The 23,508-nt window shown below is 37.1% G+C and overlaps 1 long non-coding RNA gene across 1 annotated transcript; it reads right to left on the reverse strand.

The window, feature by feature from the left end:
* Nucleotides 1-1,370: 1,370 nt before the first annotated feature.
* On the reverse strand, nt 1,371-23,106 carry LOC109157571. The gene is made up of 4 exons (XR_002050244.1): nt 23,094-23,106; nt 14,430-14,440; nt 7,123-7,126; nt 1,371-1,540 (listed from the first exon to the last, which is right to left on the reverse strand). It is a non-coding gene; the product is annotated as an uncharacterized LOC109157571 (long non-coding RNA).
* Nucleotides 23,107-23,508: the final 402 nt, after the last annotated feature.

Raw genomic sequence — 23,508 nt, forward strand, 5'->3', positions numbered from 1 at the left:
CTACAATGGTTCAAAAACATTAACAAACACCGTAAAACATTCAAAATGAGTATGAACCATAATTAAATGATAATAGCAAGAAAAACATGTATTAAATAAGCAAAATTAAAGAAATTAATTACCGAGATGATTTAAAATAACTATAAAAACAAGCACAGATGTGATAACATCAGTATCTTCATTAAGAGGTCATCGAATGGTTTTTGAATTATCTCTATCTATGTTGATGACATAAACATTGTTGGACACACAAGGATCTTGTGGAATGATGTTCATGCTTAAAATTGGAATTTGAAATGAAAGACTTGGGAAAAACCAAGTTTTGTCTCGGCCTGCAGATCGAACATCTCCCCAATATAATTTTTGTACAGCAATCAAATTACACAAATAAACTCTTGGAGAAATTTGATATGGATAAATCACATCCCCTCAGTACTCCGATGGTAGTTCGGTCCCTTGAAGTGGACAAAGACACATTTAGGCCTAAAGGAGATGATGAGGATGTGCTAAGACCTGAAGTCCCATATTTAAGTGCTAGCGGTGATTTACCATATCTAGCTAACTGCACTAGACCAGATATTGCTTTTGCAGTAAATTCACTTGCTAGATTTAGTGCCTCCCCAACCCAAAGACACTAGAAGGGGATAAAGCATATCCTTAGATATCTCCAAGGTACAAAAGATCTTGGTCTCTATTTTGAGAAAAACCAAGATACTACATTAGTGGGTTATTCGGATGTTGGCTACATGTCTGATCCCCATAATGCCAAATCTCAGACTGGTTATGTTTTCCTTTGTGGAGGTACAACTATTTCGTGAAGATTTGTCAAACAGACCTTAGTTGCTACCTCATCTAATCACTCAGAGATTATTTCTCTATATGAGGCTTCACGAGAGTGCATATGGTTGAGGTCTCTGATACATCATATCAATAACTCATGCGGTATAGAAAGCAAAGATGATATTCCCACTGTCATGTATGAGGACAATGTGGCATGTATTACACAAATGAGTAATGGTATGTTAAAGGGAACCTTACAGAAGATATTGCACCTACGTTCTTTTATCCGTATGAACTCCAGAAGAGTGGCAAAATCCTTGTTCAGAAGGTTCGCTCATGTGACAATCCAGCAGATCTGTTCACTAAGTCCCTGCCTACATCCACCTTTGAAAAATATGTTCACAGAATTGGGATGCGTAGGCTTGGAAGGTTGTTATCTTCAGGGGGAGCAATAACTTCTAGATGTTCTTGATCAATTGGTCCAAAAGGCCATCATAATCCTGAAGATTAAGCCTTAAAGGCATTTGGTTGTACTCTTTTTCCTTTAGTTAAGTTTTTCCCACTGGGTTTTCTTAGTCTAATGTTTTTAATGAGGAAACCAGGGTAACACATGATTATACATACATCATTTACTCTTTTCATTGACTAAGTTTTTTTTCCCACAAAATTGTTCTAGCAAGGTTTTTAACGAGACATGATTATGGGAAGATAATGTCCAAGGGGGAGTCTTATGAATATTTATGTATATGTGGCCATTATTCTTTTAGTGGTTAGTTATTTTCCTAGTTTTTAGGAAGATATATACATTGTATTATGTTGATTCAGTTGTTGAATGAATGAGAAGCTCATGTATCTTTCCCTTTGCGCTCTCAATTCACTTTTACAATCTCTCTCTCTCTCTCTTTTCCTCTGTTCTATCACTTTAGCGCAACAAAACGTTCTAACCAGAGATCACTGAAGACGAACTACTGAAGAAAGTCTTAATCTACAACATAATTGAATAATTTTTATACTTTTTTCACTCACATTGGAAAAAGAATCATACCCCCCATAGGCTACATTTATTTTCCTTGATTTTAAAGAATCTGATTCCTGCAAATTACTATGTAGCGTGATGACACCTTTATTACGTGTAACACCCCTGATTTTCAGCATATTTTAAAACAATTAACGCTTATGAAATAAGGGTAAATCTATCATTAATACCAAGACAGAGCGGAAGCTAAACATAAGTGTCGGGGTGCTATGCCACATCTAAGCTCGAGAACCTAGATGCACAGGCTAAAACTAACTAACAAATCATAATTCATACTAACTAACTAATCATAATTCATAAACATCAGTCGAATACAAAATGGCTCATAGGCCGTCAAACTAAAGCTAATTACTATCTAAGCCAGGAACCACAGCTCCGTCTAGCGCGCTCAAGAGCCAACTAATCGGTACCTGAAAAACATACGGTGTAGCAACCGTTAGCGAATAATGTTAAGTAACCCACTCCCACGCGTTGAGTACAATAAAAATAAATATAGGAAAACCATTTTGAGACTTGGGAATACATAGATATAGTCCTAAACAACGCTAGCTTTAAAATCAGGATAAAAACCTATGACACACCGTTAACATTGACACTATAAGACAACATTAAGATACAAGCATGCAGATCATGACTACATGACACGACAACGACAACAAATCAAGACCACAAGACATGGCAACAACAACAAATGATACAACACAACACGTCCATGTTCCAACATTATACCAAGTTCCAACCTTTACTCCTCTCCATCCTTATATCAGTTCCAACCTGTACCTCTATGCCACCCTGTACACCATCAACCTTATCTCTTAGGAGCAATGCTCCCCGCCAATCCAACGGCTAAACTATTCCGCCGAACAAAGCACACTCAGTGCCAAAGGTACCGCAGCGCAACATCAAAAAGACAAATGCACTGTAGCGCAATCAACAAAATCACACTCAGTGCATCAAACCACCAATCTATTTTTATACCGCCAATCTCATATCTTTCATCCTCATGGACAACAATACAACAATCAATACTCAACAATAACTTCAATCAAGAGGTAATCAAGGGAAGGACACAACATAAGTACCGACTCCTATCAACAAGCGACACCAACACAACCACATGACTCTTTGTAACACCCCACTTTTCTAACTCTTAATTATAACTCTAAACAGTCATTAACATCACTAAGCAGCGGAAATAAACTAAAAATATAACTAGTGGGAGTGTCACCGCCACAACCACCACTCCGAGGTGATTGCACAGGCTAAGGGGTGAAACTAGAAATAAAGTAAAAGTCGGGCATCCAACATAAAACTAAAAACATAAGGGGGAAATACGTCACCTGAAAAGTCTACATCATCCTCAAACATAAAGTCAAAAGTCTAAAATCCATACATAACATCAGTCAAACCATAGTTTAGATATCTCTATCTACGAGACTAATCTAACTCGATTTCTTCACACTGCTGGACCCATCTGAAAGGGGTTTTGCAAGCAACACATAGACAAATAGGAAAACACTCATTAGCACGAGGCTAAGTATAACCACACTCAACCCTGTAAAGCATTCTAACATATACGTAGAAAGCATTTGATTTCTTTATCAGCAATAAGCTCATCTCAAATCATCTTTAGATTTATCACATTATTTCTAGATGCTTGCACCCTATAATATCAGCTGGCATGTGCTTATATATGTATAAGACTGATCACGTAGATTCATCAACATATATACTTCTCAAATAGCTTATCAAGCAATTCATGCTTACAGATAGGTTCATGCTAAAAGACCAAATAACAGGTGTTCACATGCTTGCACATTCTTATCTCATAACTTGATAAGTAGAACTTCTAGTACAACAAGATAATCATGCTCAAAGGAATATCTTAAGTCAAACTTCTCATTATAAAATCTCATACGATACTCTACTCGCATGCAATCACGTATAACATTATAATCATACTTCTTATGCAATCTCATGCAATACTATATACATTCTCATATGCAATCTCGTGCAATTATATACACATACTCATATGCAAACTCATGCAACAATATAATCATACTCTTATGAAATCTGGTGCAATAATATACTCATGCTCATATGCAATCTCGTGCAACATTATAATCATACTCTTATGCAATCTAGTGCAATAATATACTACTCATATGCAATCTCGTGCAACAATATAATCATACTCTTATGCAATCTAGTGCAATAATATACTCATACTCATATGCAATCTCGTGCAACAATATAATCATACTCTTATGCAATCTAGTGCAATAATATACTCATACTCATGAAATCTTGTGCAACAATATAATCATAATCTTATGCAATCTAGTGCAATAATATACTCATACTCATACAATCTTTTATAAAATAGAGTACTTTCTGTGGAGGTCTCTTTCTTACTTTTTTGAGTCTATCTTGACTCTCTTTCTTTCTCTTGAGTCTTTATTGACTCTCTTTCTTGAGTCTTTGTTGACTCTCTTTCTTGAGTCTCTGTTGACTCTCTTTCTTTCTCTTATACTCGTAGACGGCTTAGGGTTTCACAGAAGTGTGAATTACCCCATTGGGAACGACATAATTCCGACCCAATATCTCCTACTGTCTACGGAACCAATCTCGTGGTTCAAACTCTGTGGAATCAGGTATCGAACTATTAGTGTGCACACCCCATAACTAGGATTCCAAGCCTGGCGGGAAGTTTTCAACCTCGTAACGTGGGAATACGCCGCGTTACATATACAGGGACCGCAATGTCCATAAATATCTCCCGAGAGGACATAGTCCAAACAGAATCCTCCAAAACCTCATCGATATAGATAATACATAAATATATCTCTCATGCATCAATCTCATGCATGCAATAACTCTACTACTACTCAATGCATCAAAGAATGATATACCACATGCTTATGGTTTCTTGAAATTATTCTTGGGCTCACGTTGGCCCCTTATGCATTTTTTGAAATACGATACATGTGAAATGTCAAAATGCTCTATAATATACTTCTAAATCATGTATAAACTAACATGAAGTATTCAAGAATATATCATCATGCTTGGTTTGCAACATAGCAATTTCTAAACATTTCACTCAACAAATATGCTTCTATTCTCATTGATCAAATAACACAATTTAATCATGCTTTCATAATAAATCATATTCTCAAAGAATCATGCTTCTATACTCAATAAAAACATTATCTGATCACATAACCAAATATTTCTCATACACAGTGAACTAAGCAAATATATATACTCTGTGTAGCAATTCTTCACAAATTCCTTCATAACATACTCGTTTTTAATCCAAATTCAACGAAGTCAAAGACAAAACGTGCGTCGAGACGATCCCGAAGAGCCGAGCCACAATGGGTCGTAACACTCGGTCTGAAACGACACGTAGGTGAGCCACAAGGGCCCGGCCACTGCACAAAATCCTTCTCAGAACAAACTTAGGGACCTGGGGCGGGACTCCTCATGGTCCACCCCATGAGCCCCGTTAAAACACCAGGACTAGGCAACGGCCCTCCTCTAGGGTCGTGCCCTAGTCCCGTGCCACTACGGCTCTTGCTGGCGGCCCTCCTGATGGGCCGCGGCTAGGGTCGTCCCTCTGATCTGGTGCACACTGTGTTGTGCCCCAGATGGTGTTTCACCTGCAAAAACTAATCCAAACAAGTCCAAAACAATCTCAACAACTCACAAACAAATACTAAATCACTTCTAAGCATGAACACATCAAAAACTCATAGTTTCTACTCGTTTCTACTCATTTCTACTCATAACTAAGGCTTCACAAAACCAAATTTAAAGAGGAATCCATGGGGTTATACCTTTTGTAGTCTCTTCTTCTTGCTTGGATTTCAGCCCCACCTCACTCAAGGATCTCTACTTCTTTCACCACCTAAACATCTCAAAACAACCACACAAGGCCTAAGTATTAAACCTTAAGAAGAGATGATGTTGCAGAGAAACTTAGAGAAGGAAGAAAACTTACTGTTATGGTGTTGGCAGCCAAGGAAGAGATCAGGAGAAGATGATGCCAACACTATTTTATTTATAAGGGTTCAAAACCCTTGGATGATTCACAATGATTGGTTGACGGCAAAGGAGTAATTCCATAAGCTAAAAGATTAATCAGAAAGAGATTTTTGGATGTCTTGTGGTCCACCATGCAACATGAACCATAGGCTAGAAATGCTATCTTTAAATACTTTGGGGTTGAAAGTGAATTTTCTCAAAAGCTATTTGGATGAACACTTGTTTAAAATCCTTTTTTGAATTCTCACGGTCTCACTTAGATAAAATTCTCGATTTAAATCTTGGTACGCGAAGTACCTGAAAACTTAAGAAGTTTTCGAATAGAATCCATTTTTGGTGTCGAATTAATTTAAAATGCGACGAAACTATTTTATTCAAACACCGATTGATCGCAAAAATTTTTAATGTAGTGAAAAAGCCATTTGGGATTTCTTAATACCGGATTTATAAAATAAAATTTTGGGTTGTTACACTCTATCCCCCTTAAAAGAAGTTTCGTCCCGAAACTTAGAAGAAACGGGTGGATCAAGTTCTCGAAGAGAAGAGGTGATATAATGAAAAGGTTGGAATTTTATGTTGGAAGACTTGGGAAAGATTTAGGAATCTCTGAGTTCTTATCTATCTTATCTAAAATCTAAACAACTGCACCAACGAATCTATAACTGAACTTAAGGGCTTAACTAGTTACCTTGATTAAAGCCTCCCGAGGAGTCACCTGGTGGCATGTAGCTTGGATCCCAACCATAAGGAGTCCATCTCTGTACATTCTCAATCCCCATCTTTTGTTCCATGACTGCTGCCCTTTGATCGGAGCTGGCAAAACCATAGCTCACTTGAGAACTCAAATTGTCAAAACGGTTGTTGATCATAGCATAAAGATCCTCATAAGTAGGTCCCTGAGGCCCACTCGTATACTCCTGTGGTGCTCTCTGCTGAGTAGCTGTAAATGGTGCTCCTTCATGAATCATGCCAACTCCCGAATCGGTTCCCATTGCAACCCCTTCTCCACTAGCCTGAGCTATGTGTCCTGATTTGATTCCAACATTCTACCACTTTCTTTGTGATACATTCAAACTAACCACAAGTGCCATATTCTCATCCAAGGGCTTCATAGCAATGTCAGCTTGGGTCAAATATTTGTTCTTAGCAACTTGATACAACTCGTAATATCTCAGATTGACGGCATTCAGAGCCGACCTAGTAGTCGTTTGGATCCTTTCTCCCAACTCAGGTAAATTCATCTTTTTGAAAACCCAACTTAACATCATGCCATAGGGCAGATTCTTCCTGTTCTTTGCCTTAAAGTAAGCCATGTGCTTAAGAATCAAAACTGGAAAATTAATAGCACGACCAAATCTCAACATAAAAGCAATGGTACATGTCCAACTACCAATCTCTGTAGAGTTGTTCCTACACGGAAACAAGCACTCTTCTATCAACAAAACTAACAATTTCTTTTCTCCAGTCAAAGTAGGTCTCTCGGGGCGATATTCCTTAGGGAACTCTTCCCTACTCCGGTCATGTATCTCAAATACTCTTGATGTGTCAACCCTGCGTGGGCAACCCAATCTCCTCGATCATACATATCCAATCCATCCATCGGTAAGTCAAACCAATTTGACAATTTCTGTGGTGTCAATTCTACTTTCGTGTCTCTCACATTAGAGACAATCGAAGTCACTCCCTTCTTATGTTTTGTGGACAAATTCTCATAGAATTCAATCACTAAATCAGGGTAAATTTCCTCTTGGATTCTCAAAAATTTCCCCAACAAACCTCGATTCTCCAAAATACTATTAAAATCTTCAGAAAAGAATTCGGGGAAATAGGTTTTACCTCCGATTACTGAGTAGGTAAGTGCTTCCTGACTGGTTCCCTCGACTTGTTGTTTTCCTTTCACCATTGTGGTCCAAACTTTGTTGTCTTGATCTTGTTGAAATTGCAATGAATGCTCCAACTAGTATTTTTCTCGTACTTAGTATGGCCTGGGGAAGACACTCTTGAAGTTTCCTTGATGAAAGATGTTGATTTGGAGGAGATAGGTTTTTGGTTGAGGTTCAGACAGTGTGCAGCGAAGAAGAGAAGAAGATGATGTGAATCTAGTCTCTCAGCTTTGGAAGAAACAGCTTAAGGGTTTAGGGGGGTGGGGGCTTGGCAGCGGCCCTCCCAATGGCCCGCGCCAAAGCCCGTTGTCAGCAACGCTGACACCGCCCCCAGGTCACGGACCATTACGTGGTCCGTGACCACGTTCCGTCACACGGAACGGGTCCCATTCTGGCCCGTGGCTTAGACCCGCCACCGGGTCGGATCCGGGTTGACCCCATATTGAAATCGGTCCTCCGACTTTGTCAAATCTTCAAATCGAGTCAAAATTGAGTGTAGTCCTTCACTTTTAGACATTTCACTTCCTTTAGTCAATTCTTTGACTTCCCAACTCCTCTTTCGGGATTTGTTCAAACTAATACCAACTCGGAACGAATCTTTGTCTAATTCTTTCTTAACGAAGATTGATTCTTTCTATTCTTACTTAACTTGAGTAGAACCCTATTTCCAAAATTACTTCTTTTAACATGAACTCTAATCTTTCCCTAACTATTTTTCATTCTTACTCATATCTTCTTTCATTCTTCTAATTCTCTTGTTCACTAATTCGTAGCATTCAAATCTAACCTTTTCTCTAAAGCAAACTCAATTAGCTTTTAAATTCCCAAAACTCATAGATTAGCACATCTTTTAGCACCTTGCAACAACTTGTAACAGTTTCTCAAGCATGCACATCTATTTAAGCATCCAAGCAAAAGTAACGCACTCATTCCAAGTTAGAGTGTTACCTTTCTCGAGATTGCGATCTCCGGCCTGAGTCTGTCCCATGACCATGATCCTCCCTGGTCCAGCTTCTCCGGTATGTCCTTGCTGCGCTTCACCTTGTCCCTGATTCCTATTTCTGTGTGGACCTCCCTTCAGTGGGTAGCCACGTCCCATAGCTTGATTCGGCGCCTAGTTAATCGGACCTCTAGGTGGCTGGCTCGGGATCGTACATGGGATCGCTCCGTCCTCGGGGAACGACAAATAGCGGCTTTATGACCCGGCTTCCCACACCGGAAGCAAACTATAGGAGATCATCCACAAGTGGTCTTAGGATGATCCTTGCCACATCTCGGGCATACCGAAGTCCCCTCTCTCGGTGATCCTCCAGCTCCAGCTCCCTGTCTCATAGTTATGTTCATCCTTTCCCCACCTCTATGGTCAAGTCTGCTCGTCGGATTGAACCTGTGTCCCTTGCTCGTTTGTGATTCCATCCCTTCATTCTTTTTCTTCATCCCTTGCATGGCATCTCGGTGTAACTGTTGAATCCTGGAGTAACCAGCAGCTGCCTCATAAGCATCATTTCATGTAGCAAATCTCGCTGTTGAGAAGGATTTCTGAGCATCATAGTGCAATCCTCGAATGAACTTGCGAGCCCTACTCGCCTCATCATGTACCAAGGTAGGAGCAAATCGAGACAGTGCCACAAAGCGGGCATGATACTCCTGAACGGTCAAACTCCCTTGCTCGAGATGCAAAAATTCCTCATACTTGGCAGCCTTGACATGCTCTGTGTAAAATCTCTCTCTCAACACCATCTTGAACATCCCCAGTCAAACCCTTCTCTTGCCTGAACAGCCGGTCCTTCCATAACCCACCAGTGGTCAGCCACTCCCTGTAGATAGTAGACAGCAGCCTTTACTCGCTGGTCCTCTGGGCATCCTACCATGTCAAACAACTCGAACGTGCGGATCCAACTCTCAAGAACTTCCGGATCCTCCTGACCCAAGAAACACGGTGGATTGCGTCCCGTGATCTTTCTGGACGCATCACTGCCACCGTTATTCCCACTGAGTACGACAGCTCCTATGGTCTAGGTCAACTGGGTGAGCTAGCGCAGACTCTCAGTCAAATCTGTGGATGATGACGCTCCAGGTCCTGAGGAGCGAGGAGATTCCTCTCTAACTCTTCGCGGCGGCATCGCGGAACTCTTTGAACATGACCAGAACAGATCATTCTTGTTAGCACGACTATAAATTAGCTAATTCTAACTTCTCAAGCTTAAGACAAACTTGCAACAAGCAAATCATACTAAGCAACAAAGGCATCTCTTCTACTTTAACAACTTAGTAAGAACAATTTCTCTTCTAAGCTTAAAATTTCAAACTCTTGGTTTTTCTCTTTCAACTACTCTCTTTACTTCTCTACTTTACTCGAAGCAGTTATCAAAGGCATAACAAGCACATTGGTAAATCATATAAACAAGGCACATGTATAAACTCTTATACTTTTACATTAGCACTTTTCACAAAACTTTCACTTTCAAACTTTAACTTCCACAATCTCAACTTCTAACTTTCACTTTAACTTCATACTGAAAACTTCTCTGTTTCACTTTCAAAAGATATAAACAAGCACTTTAAACACATTGATAAAGCATAAAACATATAGGCAAACACAAAGGAACTCACGACCTCACCGCGTTCCTAACTGATACTTAGAGTTTCTCTTAACACTGATTCTCATAATCAATCACTGAGTATAGAGTCTTTCTCATCTCAATTTTCATAACTTAGGGCTCCTTCTTATCACAAATTTTCATAATTTAGGGCTCTTTCCCTATTCTTATCCTTCTTAGGATGTCCACTTAATGTTCTCTTCATATCTTGTCTTTCTTAAGACTTCAACTTAAAGGTCTTTCCTTAACTTGTCCATCCTAGGACTCTCAGATAGAGTTTCTATACTCAATCTTAAGGGTCAAACTTCCTAAGTCTCCGGCGGTTCGTACCGCTCTGATACCAATTTGTAACACCCCACTTTCTAACTATTAATTATAACTCTAAACAGTCATTAACATCACTAAGCAGCGGAAATAAACTTAAAAGATAACTAGTGGGAGTGTCACCGCCACAACCACCACTCCGAGGTGATTGCACAAGGAAAGGGGTGAAACTAGAAATAAAGTAAAAGTCGGGTATCCAACATAAAACTAAAAACATAAGGGGGAAATACGTCACCCCAAAAGTCTACATCATCCTCAAACATAAAATCAAAAGTCTAAAATCCATACATAACATTAGTCAAACCAGAGTTTAGATATCTCTATCTACGAGACTAATCTAACTCGACTTCTTCACACTGCTGGGACCACCTGAAAGGGGTTTTGCAAGCAACACATAGACAAATAGGAAAACACCCGTTAGCACGAGGCTAAGTATAACCACACTCAACCCTGTAAAGCATTCTAACATATACCTAGAAAGCATTTGATTTCTTTATCAGCAATAAGCTCATCTTAAATCATCTTTAGATTTATCACATTCTTTCTAGATGCTTGCACCCTATAATATCAGCTGGCATGCTTATATATGTATAAGACTGATCACGTAGATTCATCATCATATATACTTCTCAAATAGCTTATCAAGCAATTCATGCTTAGAGATAGGTTCATGCTAGAAGACCATATAACAGGTGTTCACATGCTTGCACATTCTTATCTCATAACTTGATAAGTAGAGCTTCGAGTACAACAAGATAATCATGCTCAAAGGAATATCTTAAGTCAAACTTCTCGTTATAAAATCTCATACGATACTCTACTCGCATGCAATCACGTATAACATTATAATCATACTTCTTATGCAATCTCATCCAATACTATTGGTGAGCTGTCGTAGGCTCCCAAATTAAAACCTTACAAATGTAGTAGCGGGAGTAAGGATCGATCCCACGAGGAGTAACTAGTTTAACTTTTGTGCTCAAATTAAAGGAAGGGGGGTTTGGAATATATCGAGAATAAAGATAAAATAAAAGAGAATTTAAATAGACAAGAAATTCAAATGAACGAATAAAGCAATTATATATCGGAAACACTTATAATAAGAAACCTTGGTTAGTAAAGATCCACCACCGGAATTTAACACTGATCATTGATTAATAAAGTAATTAATATGCAATTGAATATTTTTCGGGAAATTATTTCATTTCTGTTTTCCCTTAGTTGTAGGTAAATAAAGCACAAGCGGTTTAATTACTCCTAACTACTAAATAATCTAAGACAAGCGCTATAGATTTAATTTAATAGCAGCAATAGGAACTAGGAAAACCGACAAACTAAATAACACAAGCACAAGCGGTTGCATTTAATTTAGGAAAATATTCTACCCGAGACCAATTATCACTAAGCCGTCAATAATTAACCTCAGTTGCTACTGAATATTAGAATAATTTGCAGCACAACATTATCTAATATAGCAAATAATTATATCAAATAAATAACTAGTAGGGCTCCCTAGCAATTAAATGATACAACTATTCAAATAACTTAGAAGAATATTTAGTCAAAAAAAAAAAAAAACTTAGAAGAATATTTAATACCCAAATGCATAAAAATTATATAATAAAAATAAATAAATAATCTTACAGCATAATCAATTCCGGGGCTTCAATTCACTAAACCAAGCTAAAGAAATTAGCAATGAATGGACATTGATAACTTTACAGAATAATCAAGAGGGGAAGAATGAACGTTTTAACAAATGAAATGTTCTACTATTTATACAATTCTCAAAATGAACTAAAGTTTTCCCACCACCTATTTTCTATTTTTGCGTGAGCCACAAATTCTTCCGGAATAATCTGTCAACATTTCCGTCTAAATTGCGCTGCAAGTTGATGGAGTCCTTCACAAATTTTGTACGTGACCTGCTTAGGGAGAAAACAATGCAAAACACAATTGTTTTATTTGTTTTGTCATAGTTTGCGCCATGATGTTATGGCTTAAGATTAAAATAAAATTAAGAATTGGATTAAAAACTTGTTAGGCTCAAAACACATAATTAACTCAAAACACATAATTAACTAGATAAAATATTTATTTTGCTCATTAATTATTAAACTCCAAAAGGAAATAATTATTAAATAATAGTAAATAATTAATGCAAAATTATTATAAAGATGTGCCTAAAATATGAGTGTAAAATATGCCTATCAAATTCCCCCACACTAAAACGTTTGCTTGTCCCCAAGAAAAAATATTATTTGCGAAGTAATTAAATTAAAAAGAAATTCTCTAAAACTCATAACATATCATGAACAACAATCTGAAGCACCCTGCAATTAATAAGTTAGCATTCCTATTTGAAAATGAAGAAAACTAAATAAGTAAGCCCTCACCGGAATATCACTCATCACTCAAATCAAGTGTTTGATGGGTATAGATTTCGCTCAAGTTCATTCCTATAAAATTGCTCTACCATAGGCTTGCATATATTCTCAATCACCACTACAAGAGCCATGCATGACACAAATCATAAGGGCTTTCCATAGGTTGTAATGGGGCTAGGGTTAAGGTAGGGACTATTTTAGGAAAGTAGCTTAAACAAAACCTTCAAACTAGAAGAGCAAATAAATACACAGAATCCAACATCTTCATTTTCCATTCAAAAACATTCCTAGTGAGGCTCCAACATGAGTATCATTCTCGAAAGTATAGAACACTTCCTCAGTAGTACCAGAATTTCCCTTTACTTCATTTATTTAGAAGTAACTTCAACTCAAAATCAATTGCTGATTCTTTCTCATTTATTTCAGCAATATTTTTCTTTTTCAAACATATATTCTCCATTTTTCCATTTTTTTCATTTTTTCAATTTCCATATTTTTTTGGAATCATGAATTGTCTTCGTTTTCTTTTTCATAGAAGACCAGTGACAAAACGGCAATGAAGATACAACCCACCTCATTCTCCATCATATTAACACAAGAAAGTGACCTCCCCCACACTTCTTCCTCACAACCTCACATAGATTACACGAATAATTCAAAATTTGCTCCACTAGTTATTCAGCTGGGTGAAGGCATTATTTTTAGATATAAAAGGCTTGTAATGTGGTTCAAAATAAGAAAAGAATGGCCATAAAGCTCAAAGTGGTTAACAAGGGGAAATAAATCATAGGACAAACCGGTTATTTGGCTAGTGAGGCTCAAGATCAAATAATGGCCTTAATCACACGTGAATCATGCATGGTCTAATTAGCTTTAAAAGAGAATCAAGGCAAGTTCTAGAGAAACAAAATTATGGAAGAAATCGCACAATAGAAAGAAAATAAGACCGAAATGTCAGTCAATGGCTCAAAACACTCCCAGGTTTATTGCTTACTTAATATAGCCACTACATATCAAACAAGAAATGCTAACAAACTAGTCATAATTTGCCAAACTATTTATTCAATCATGTTATGAATTCCAATAAAGGAAAAATAAAATAATTTTTTCCAAAATAATACTTATTTTGCATAAAATACTAGTAAAATATTTGTGAAAATTTTTGAAAATTTTGACATGCAAACAAATAATAAAACTAAATTCCCTCCCCCACACTTATTATTAACATTGTCCCCAATGTTGAACAAAAAAAAAGCACAGAAAAAGGGTTATTGAATGAGAAACGGGAATAAAAGAAAAAGAATGGAACAAATACACCTTAGGTTGCCTCCCAAGCAGCGCCTTTGTTTATCGTCGTTGGCTCGACTTATGATATTTCTTTAAATTTCCATCGTCTTTTTGAGTACCTTCGATGATTATGAATATTCAAAGAAACAGTCCCTTCATGCAGATTAGTACTCAAAGATGAATTATTATTTTTTCCTTCTTTTCTTTCATTAGACGCAATTTCAACAAATTTAACAAACATCAAAGAATCAACAAAAATTGCAAAATTATTATCACTAGGAGATTTCATGGTATCATAAATATTAAAAGTCACAAGTTTACCATTAGACTCCATAGTAAGCATACCACTATGAATATCAATTTTTGTTTTTGCAGTTTTTAAGAATGCCCTTCCTAACAAAATATGATTATTATTTTCCATATCAAGCACATAAAAATCAGCAGGAAAAACCAAGTTATTAACTTCAACAATCAAATCCTCAATCACACCCCTAGGATATGTAGTAGATCCATCAGCCAATTGAATTATTATACTAGATTTATTCAGGGGTCCAAGATTTAAAGAAGCATAAACAGAATATGGCATGACATTAATAGAAGCTCCTAAATCTAACATAGCATTTTCAAATTTCATCCCACTTATCATGCATGGAATAGTAAACATACCTGGGTCTTTGCACTTTTCAGGAAGATTGCTTTGACTAGCCATAGAGACATTCTCTTGCACTTTCACTTCCTCAATTCTTTCATTCTTTCGTTTCTTTTTCATAGTGCGTACCTCTTTTAGAAAATTTGCATAGCGAGGTACTTTTTCCATAGAATCTAAAAGTGGTTTATTAGCATCACATTCACGAAAGGTCTCATACAGATCATTATTTGAGTTTCCTCTTATTGGTTCTAAAAGAGCTTGAAGAAATGGGGGTACTGGTTCATAATCAGAAAAAGATGAAAGCTTACCTTGGGACTTCTCTTTATTGTTGGCAATGATTCCTGCACTTATTTCCTTGTTTAAATCAACATTCTTTTCCAGCGACATACTTTCAACATTAATTGCACTTACATTCTCTTTAGGATTAACAACCGTTTGAGAGGGTAATTTGCTAGAACTCTGTGCTTCCAACCGACTTACCGTAGGTGCTAGTTGGCCCATTTGTCTTTCCAAGTTTTGAATACTAGCCTTTGTTTCTTGAATACTAGCTCTTGTCTCTTGTTGGAATAGTTGTGTTTCTTGTTGAAACTGCAAAGTGTTAGTAGCAAGAGATTTAACAATATCTTCTAGATTCATACCTGAGCTACAGCTTTGGACCGGCTATTGTCTTGAAGGAAATGGTTGTCTGTACTGCTGAAAATTGGAACGATTCTGAACAAACCGGTTCCCTTGTGAGTTCCCATAGCTAAGGTTTGGGTGATCCCTCCATCCAGGATTATATGTATTAGAGAACGGATCATACTTACCTTGAGGTTGTCCAGGAAAACCTCCAGCCATGTTGACTTGTTCAATAGGTTCTTCTTGAAGAGTTGGGCAGGCATCAGTTTGGTGCCCAACTACCGAGCAAATTCTACATGCTCTTACGGTTTGCATATTGCCTACTGCTAATTGACGAACAAGAGTAGTTAAACCAGAAATTTGTTGTTCAAGAGCAGAAATATTTACCTCATTCACTTGCTTAGACGGTTGGGCAAGTCTATTGCCGAACTGTTGAGAATTTGCAGCCATGTTTACAATTAAATTTCTTGCAGTGTCCGGTGTCTTGTCAACTAAAGCACCACTGCTTGCGGCATCAATCATGCTTCTATCCATTGGAAAGAGTCCTTCATAAAAGTATTGAATGAGTAATTGCTCACTAATTTGATGGTGTGGGCAGCTTGCACAAAGCTTTTTGAAACGTTCCCAATATTCATATAATGACTCTCCATTGTTTTGCCTTATACCACAGATTTCCTTTCTAATGTTGGCCGCCCTTGAAGCTGGGAAATATTTTTCAAGGAATAGTGTCTTTAAGTTATTCCATGTGGTGATGCTTCTGGAAGGTAAATAATATAGCCAATCCTTCGCTGAATCTTTCAAAGAAAACGGGAAGGCTCTCAACTTGATTTGTTCTTCAGTAACCCCTGTGGGTTTCATACTTGAACACACCACATGAAATTCCTTCAAGTGCTTGTGAGGGTCTTCACCTGCAAGTCCATGAAAAGAAGGCAAAAGATGAATTAATCCAGATTTCAGTTCGAATTGTACATTAGCATCCAGAGTAGGGAAAGTGATGCATAATGGTTGTTGATCTAAATTCGGAGCTCCAAGCTCTTTTAAGGTCCGATTTTGAGCCATGAGTCCTCTTCTAAATCAGAGTTGGCAGAATCGGTAGCCAGATCACTAAACTCTAATTTCCTCAAAGCTTGTTTCCTCCACCTGCGTACAGTTCTTTCAATTTCTGGATTGTATGGCAAGACTTCTTTGTTAGCAGATCGAGTTATAGCATAAACCGTTAAAGATAGTGCAGCAATTATGTAAAGTAACGAAAGAAAAGATTTTTTTTTTGGGACAAATGAAAAACAAATAAACAAATAACAAAATAAATAATTAATTAAATAAACAAACACAAAATAAGCTAGAAAATCTCCCCAGCAACGGCGCCAAAATTTGGTGAGCTGTCGTAGGCTCCCAAATTAAAACCTTACAAACGTAGTAGCGGGAGTAAGGATCGATCCCACGAGGAGTAACTAGTTTAACTTTTGTGCTCAAATTAAAGGAAGGGGGGTTTCGAATATATCGAGAATAAAGATAAAATAAAAGAGAATTTAAATAGACAAGAAATTCAAATGAACGAATAAAGCAATTATATATCGGAAACACTTATAATAAGAAACCTTGGTTAGTAAAGATCCAGCACCGGAATTTAACACTGATCATTGATTAATAAAGTAATTAATATGCAATTGAATATTTGTCGTGAAATTATTTCATTTCTGTTTTCCCTTAGTTGTAGGTAAATAAAGCACAAGCGGTTTAATTACTCCTAACTACTAAATAATCTAAGATAAGCGCTATAGATATAATTTAATAGCAGCAATAGAAACAAGGAAAACCGACAAACTAAATAACACAAGCACAAGCGGTTGCATTTAATTTAGGAAAATATTCTACCCGAGACCAATTATCACTAACCCGTCAATAATTAACCTCAGTTGCTACTGAATATTAGAATAATTTGTAGCACAACATTATCTAATATAGCAAATAATTATATCAAATAAATAACTAGTTGGCCTCCCTAGCAATTAAATGATACAACTATTCAAATAACTTAGAAGAATATTTAATACCCAAATGCATAAAAATTATATAATAAAAATAAATAAATAATCTTACATCATAATCAATTCCGGGGCTTCAATTCACTAAACCAAGCTAAAGAAATTAGCAATGAATGGATATTGATAACTTTACAGAATAATCGAGAGGGGAAGAATGAACGTTTTAACAAATGAAATGTTCTACTATTTATACAATTCTCAAAATGAACTAAAGTTATTTCCCACCACCTATTTTCTATTTTTGCGTGAGCCACAAATTCTTCCGGAATAATCGGTCAACATTTCCGTGTAAATTGCGCTGCAAGTTGATGGAGTCCTTCACTAATTTTGTACGTGACCTGCTTAGGGAGAAAACAATGCAAAACACAATTGTTTTATTTGTTTTGTCATAGTTTGGGCCATGATGTTATGGCTTAAGATTAAAATAAAATTAAGAATTGGATTAAAAACTTGTTAGGCTCAAAACACATAATTATCTCAAAACACATAATTAACTAGATAAAATATTTATTTTGCTCATTAATTATTAAACTCCAAAAGGAAATAATTATTAAATAATAGTAAATAATTAATGCAAAATTATTATAAAGATGTGCCTAAAATATGAGTGTAAAATACGCCTATCAATTATATACATTCTCATATGTAATCTCGTGCAATTATATACTCATACTCATATGCAAACTCATGCAACAATATAATCATACTCTTATGAAATCTAGTGCAATAATATACTCATGCTCATATGCAATCTCGTGCATCATTATAATCATACTCTTATGCAATCTAGTGCAATAATATACTCCTATTCATATGCAATCTCGTGCAACAATATAATCATACTCTTATGCAATCTAGTGCAATAATATACTCATACTCTTATGCAATCTCGTGCAACAATATAATCATGCTCTTATGCAATCTAGTGCAATAATATACTCATACTCATATGCAATCTCGTGCAACAATATAATCATACTCTTATGCAATCTAGTGCAATAATATACTCATACTCATACACTCTTTCATAAAATAGAGTACTTTCTGTGGAGGTCTCATTCTTACTTTCTTGAGTCTATCTTGACTCTCTTTCTTTCTCTTGAGTCTTTATTGACTCTCTTTCTTGAGTCTCTGATGACTCTCTTTCTTTCTCTTATACTCGTAGACGGCTTAGGGTTTCACAGAAGTGTGAATTAACCCATTGGGAACGGCATAATTCCGACCCAATATCTCCTACTGCCTACGGAACCAATTTCGTGGTTCAAACTCTGTGGAATCAGGTATCGAACAATTAGTGTGCACACCCCCAAACCCGGATTCCAAGCCTGGCGGGAAGTTTTCAACCTCGTAACGTGGGAATACACCGCGTTACATATACTGGGACAGCAATGTCCATAAATATCTCCCGAGAGGACATAGTCCAAACGGTATCATCCAAAACCTCACCGATATAGATAATACATAAATATATCTCCCATGCATCAATCTCATGCATGCAATAACTCTACTACTACTCAATGCATCAAAGAATGATATACCACATGCTTATGGTTTCTTGAAAGTATTCTCTCACGTTGGCCCCTTATGCATTTTTTGAAATACGACACATGTGAAATGTCAAAATTCTCTATAATATACTTCTAAATCATGTATAAACTAACATGAAGTATTCAAGAATATATCATCATGCTTGGTTTGCAACATAGCAATTTCTAAACATTTCACTCAACAAATATGCTTCTATTCTCATTGATCAAATAACACAATTTAATCATGCCTTCATAATAAATCATATTCTCAAAGAATCATGTTTCTATACTCAAAAAAAACATTATCTGATTACATAACCAAATATTTCTCATACATAGTGAACTAAGCACATATATATACTCTGTGTAGAAATTTTTCACAAATTCCTTCATAACATACTCGTTTTTTATCCAAATTCAACGAAGTCAAAGCCAAAACGTGCGTCGAGACCATCCCGAAGAGCCGAGCCACAAGGGGCCGTAACACTCAGTCCGAAACGACATGTAGGTGAGCAACAAGGGCCCGGCCACTGCACAAAATCCTTCTCAGAACAAACTCAGGGACCTGGGGCGGGACTCCTCATGGTCCGCCCCATGAGCCCCGTTAAAACACCGGGACTAGGCAACGACCCTCCTCTAGTGCCGTGCCCTAGTCCCGTGCCACTACGGATCTAGCCGGCGGCCCTCCTGATGGACCGCTGCTAGGGCCGTCCCTATGATCTGGTGCACACTGTGTTGTGCACCAGATGGTGTTTCACCTGCAAAAACTATTCCAAACAAGTTCAAAACAATCTCAACAACTCTAAAACAAATACTAAATCACTTCTAAGCTTGAACACATCAAAAACTCATAGTTTCTACTCATTTCTACTCATAATTAAGGCTTCACAGAGCTAAATTTAAAGAGGAATCCATGGGGTTATACCTCATGTAGTCTCTTCTTCTTGCTTTGATTTCAGCCCCACCTCACTCAAGGATCTCTACTTCTTACACCACCTAAACATCTCAAACAACCACTCAAGGCCTAAGTCTTAAACCTTAAGAAGAGATGATGTTGCAGAGAAACTTAGAGAAGGAAGAAAACTTACTGCTATGGTGTTGGCAGCCAAGGAAGAGATCAGGAGAAGATGATGCCAACACTATTCTATTTATAAGGGTTCAAAACCCTTGGATGATTCACAATGATTGGTTGAGGGCAAAGGAGTAATCCCATAAGCTAAAAGATGAATCATGAAGAGATTTTTGGATGTCTTGTGGTCCACCATGGAACGTGAATCATAGGCTATAAATGCTATCTTTAAATACTTTGGGGTTGAAAGTGAATTTTCTCAAAAGCTATTTGGATGAACACTTGTTTTAAATCCTTTTTTGAATTCTCACGATCTCACTCAGATAAAATTCTCGATTTAAATCTTGGTGCGCGAAGTACCCGAAAACTTATAAATTTTCTAATAGAATCCATTTTTGGTGTCGAATTAATTTAAAATTCGACGAAACTATTTTATTCAAACACCGATTGATTGTAAAATTTTTGAATGGAGTGAAAAAGCTATTTTGGGTTGTTACACTCTTGGGGAACAACTTAGACATTACTTACAATGACAACAAGACAACCACAAGACTCATAGGGGACATTACAATTCTTACTTTAAACCAACGGGATACGGGTTTAGACCACATGCATTAACAAGACTCGGAAATCTTATTACGGTACTCAAGACATCAAACTAGACTTACAAACATCAAACGAGACACAACGGGGTACGGGAAAACGACCAACGGGGATCAACAACACACCACACCGCCCGTACCAGCGGGTGGTACGGCGGGTGGACAACCACCGGCTGGACTGCCCGCCGGCGGGCTGCCCGTTCCAGCGGGTGGTCTGGCGGGTAGCTGTCCACCCACCGGCAACCCGGTGGAACGTACCGCCGTTCTGGCGGGTGGTCGGGTGGGGGTTCGTTTCCCCACCAACCACCCGCTGGAACATTATTCCATGGCATGATTCCCCCTTCAGGAATTCATCAATTTCGTCCAAAATCAAGTCCAAACACACATCAACAAAAATATGGACTTGAACACCAAGAATACACCCAAGAATAACACAATTGAACTCCAAACACAAGCTCTAAACATGCCAAGATGCAAGAATAAACATATAATTGTTCAAGAACCTCATGATTATCAATAAACCATCACATAAACCCTAAAGACAAGCTCTATCAAGGCATAAACACAAGATCACACATTCAATCATTCAAAGGAGTCAATAAATCAAAAGATAGTAAGGAAAATAGGTTTTGTAAGACATGTGTTACCTTTTAGCCTAAACAAACTCCCCAAGGTTCTTCTACAAGATTTTCTTCCAATTGATCTTCATTATATCATCAAAACCCGCCAAACACAAAGAGGGGAAACTTAGATGGAATCTATAACCCAAAACATAAAACTATAACCTTCCATTACTTACCTCTTCTCAGCCTGGTGATGGGAAAGTTCCTAACTTGATAGCTTTCAATAGCGGGAGAGGGTGGAGATTCTTTTGGCTAGATCTAGGGAGGGATCTCGAATGAGAGAGAGGGGGAAAGGGGTTTTACATGCTTTCTAATTCCCTTTAAATAGGTTTAGAATTCCCAATTAGAATCTGATTAATAAAGGGGCCCTCCTTCTTTATTCTAACAGGCTTAAGACTTTAATATAGACAAGGGTCAACGGTCCATCATGGACCATATCAATTAATTAAGGGATCCCGGACCGAATTAAATCCTTTTGTTTTCACTACTCCTAACGGAATTAATTAAATAATTAATTCGGATTTGAGGCTAAAAACATGGGGTGTTACATTACCATTCTAAATGGTGGTCGCAAGATACTACTTTTATAAAAAAATATGAGTATTTAAAAAAAAAAAAAAAAAAAAATTCTGATTCCTAGTTCGCCCGAACTTTAATTTCGCAAGTCAAAGCTTCGCCAAACGTTGGAATATTTTCTGACCTTTTAAATTTAAAAGAAAGATTGAATTTTCCTAGTCACTAAACGCCCTATTATATTTGTATAGGTGATAGGCAATGCATAATAATTATTCACTTTTGTTTTATTAAAAACAAAAACTCTTTTTAGTCCTAGAACTACTATTTCATTTTCACATTACTCCACTTTTTTATCAATTCTTCAATAAAAAACAATTGCAATGTGTAATGATGGAACCATAGGTCAGGGCCCAAGAATAATTGGGCCAAAGAATAGGGATCTTAGAGTGAATTGAGTCTAGGACATCAATCATGGTCCACACAAGTTGTGTGGATCATATTTTGTCTACTGTAAAATAATGTACATTCAGTACAAAAATAATGTACATTGTATTCAGGAGATGTATATTATTTTTCTTCTGAGTGTACATTATATTGTATAATGTACATTCAGTATAAAAATAATGTAAATTTAGTATATTAAAAATGTACTTTTTGTTATGGTCCACATAACATTGTGTGGACCATGGTCCACACAATAATTTGCCCTAAGACATAGGTCGAACCCATGACAACTATATAGGAGCACAATCTTATGAGAATTGGAGAAAATAATGAACCAATTAGAGTTGTTCATCTAAATAAAATTTAATGGATCATAAGCAATTATGGAGAAAAAAATATGGTGACTATTTTTTTTATAAATAACTCAAACTTTAAAGTACAATTAATAACATTATAGAGCGCAAGTAAGTAAAATTACAATTAGATTAGAGTTTACTAAAAATAATAATAAAATTTAAACTGTTTTTTTGAAACCAAAAGAAAACTTCATTACTAATTCAGAAGATTGGAAATACAATTAGGAGGTACAACAGACCAAGACCTCGAGCCAGACGAAGAATCAGTTGCCCGTGCCAACACGTGGGCCACCTGATTCGCTGATCTCTTGACATGGTAGACCACAACGTCCCCAATGTCTCTAGCAATTTGTAAACATTGTTTCACAACAAGACCTACATACGACAAATTCAAATTACAGGAATTAAAAGCATTACAAAAAATTAAGCAATCCGACTCCAGGATCACACGATTAAGTCCTAGATCACGAATCCAAATAAACGCCTCCTTGGCCGCATATGCTTCCGCCATCAGGGGATCACGATCGCTCATTAACCAACCATTCTTTGCTGCCAGAAAATGACCCTCGTGGTCTCGTATTGCCGCCCCGAAGGTCACACCCGTAGCCAACAATGCGGCATCCATATTACATTTCACCCATTGGATCGCAGGCCATTCCCAAAGCACATTCTCGACCCTGCTAACCGATGACAGTTTGTAGCTCTCG

This window comes from Ipomoea nil, unplaced genomic scaffold (genome assembly GCF_001879475.1).
Source record: "Ipomoea nil cultivar Tokyo-kokei standard unplaced genomic scaffold, Asagao_1.1 scaffold2791, whole genome shotgun sequence".
In the NCBI taxonomy this organism is placed as follows: Eukaryota; Viridiplantae; Streptophyta; class Magnoliopsida; order Solanales; family Convolvulaceae; genus Ipomoea; species Ipomoea nil.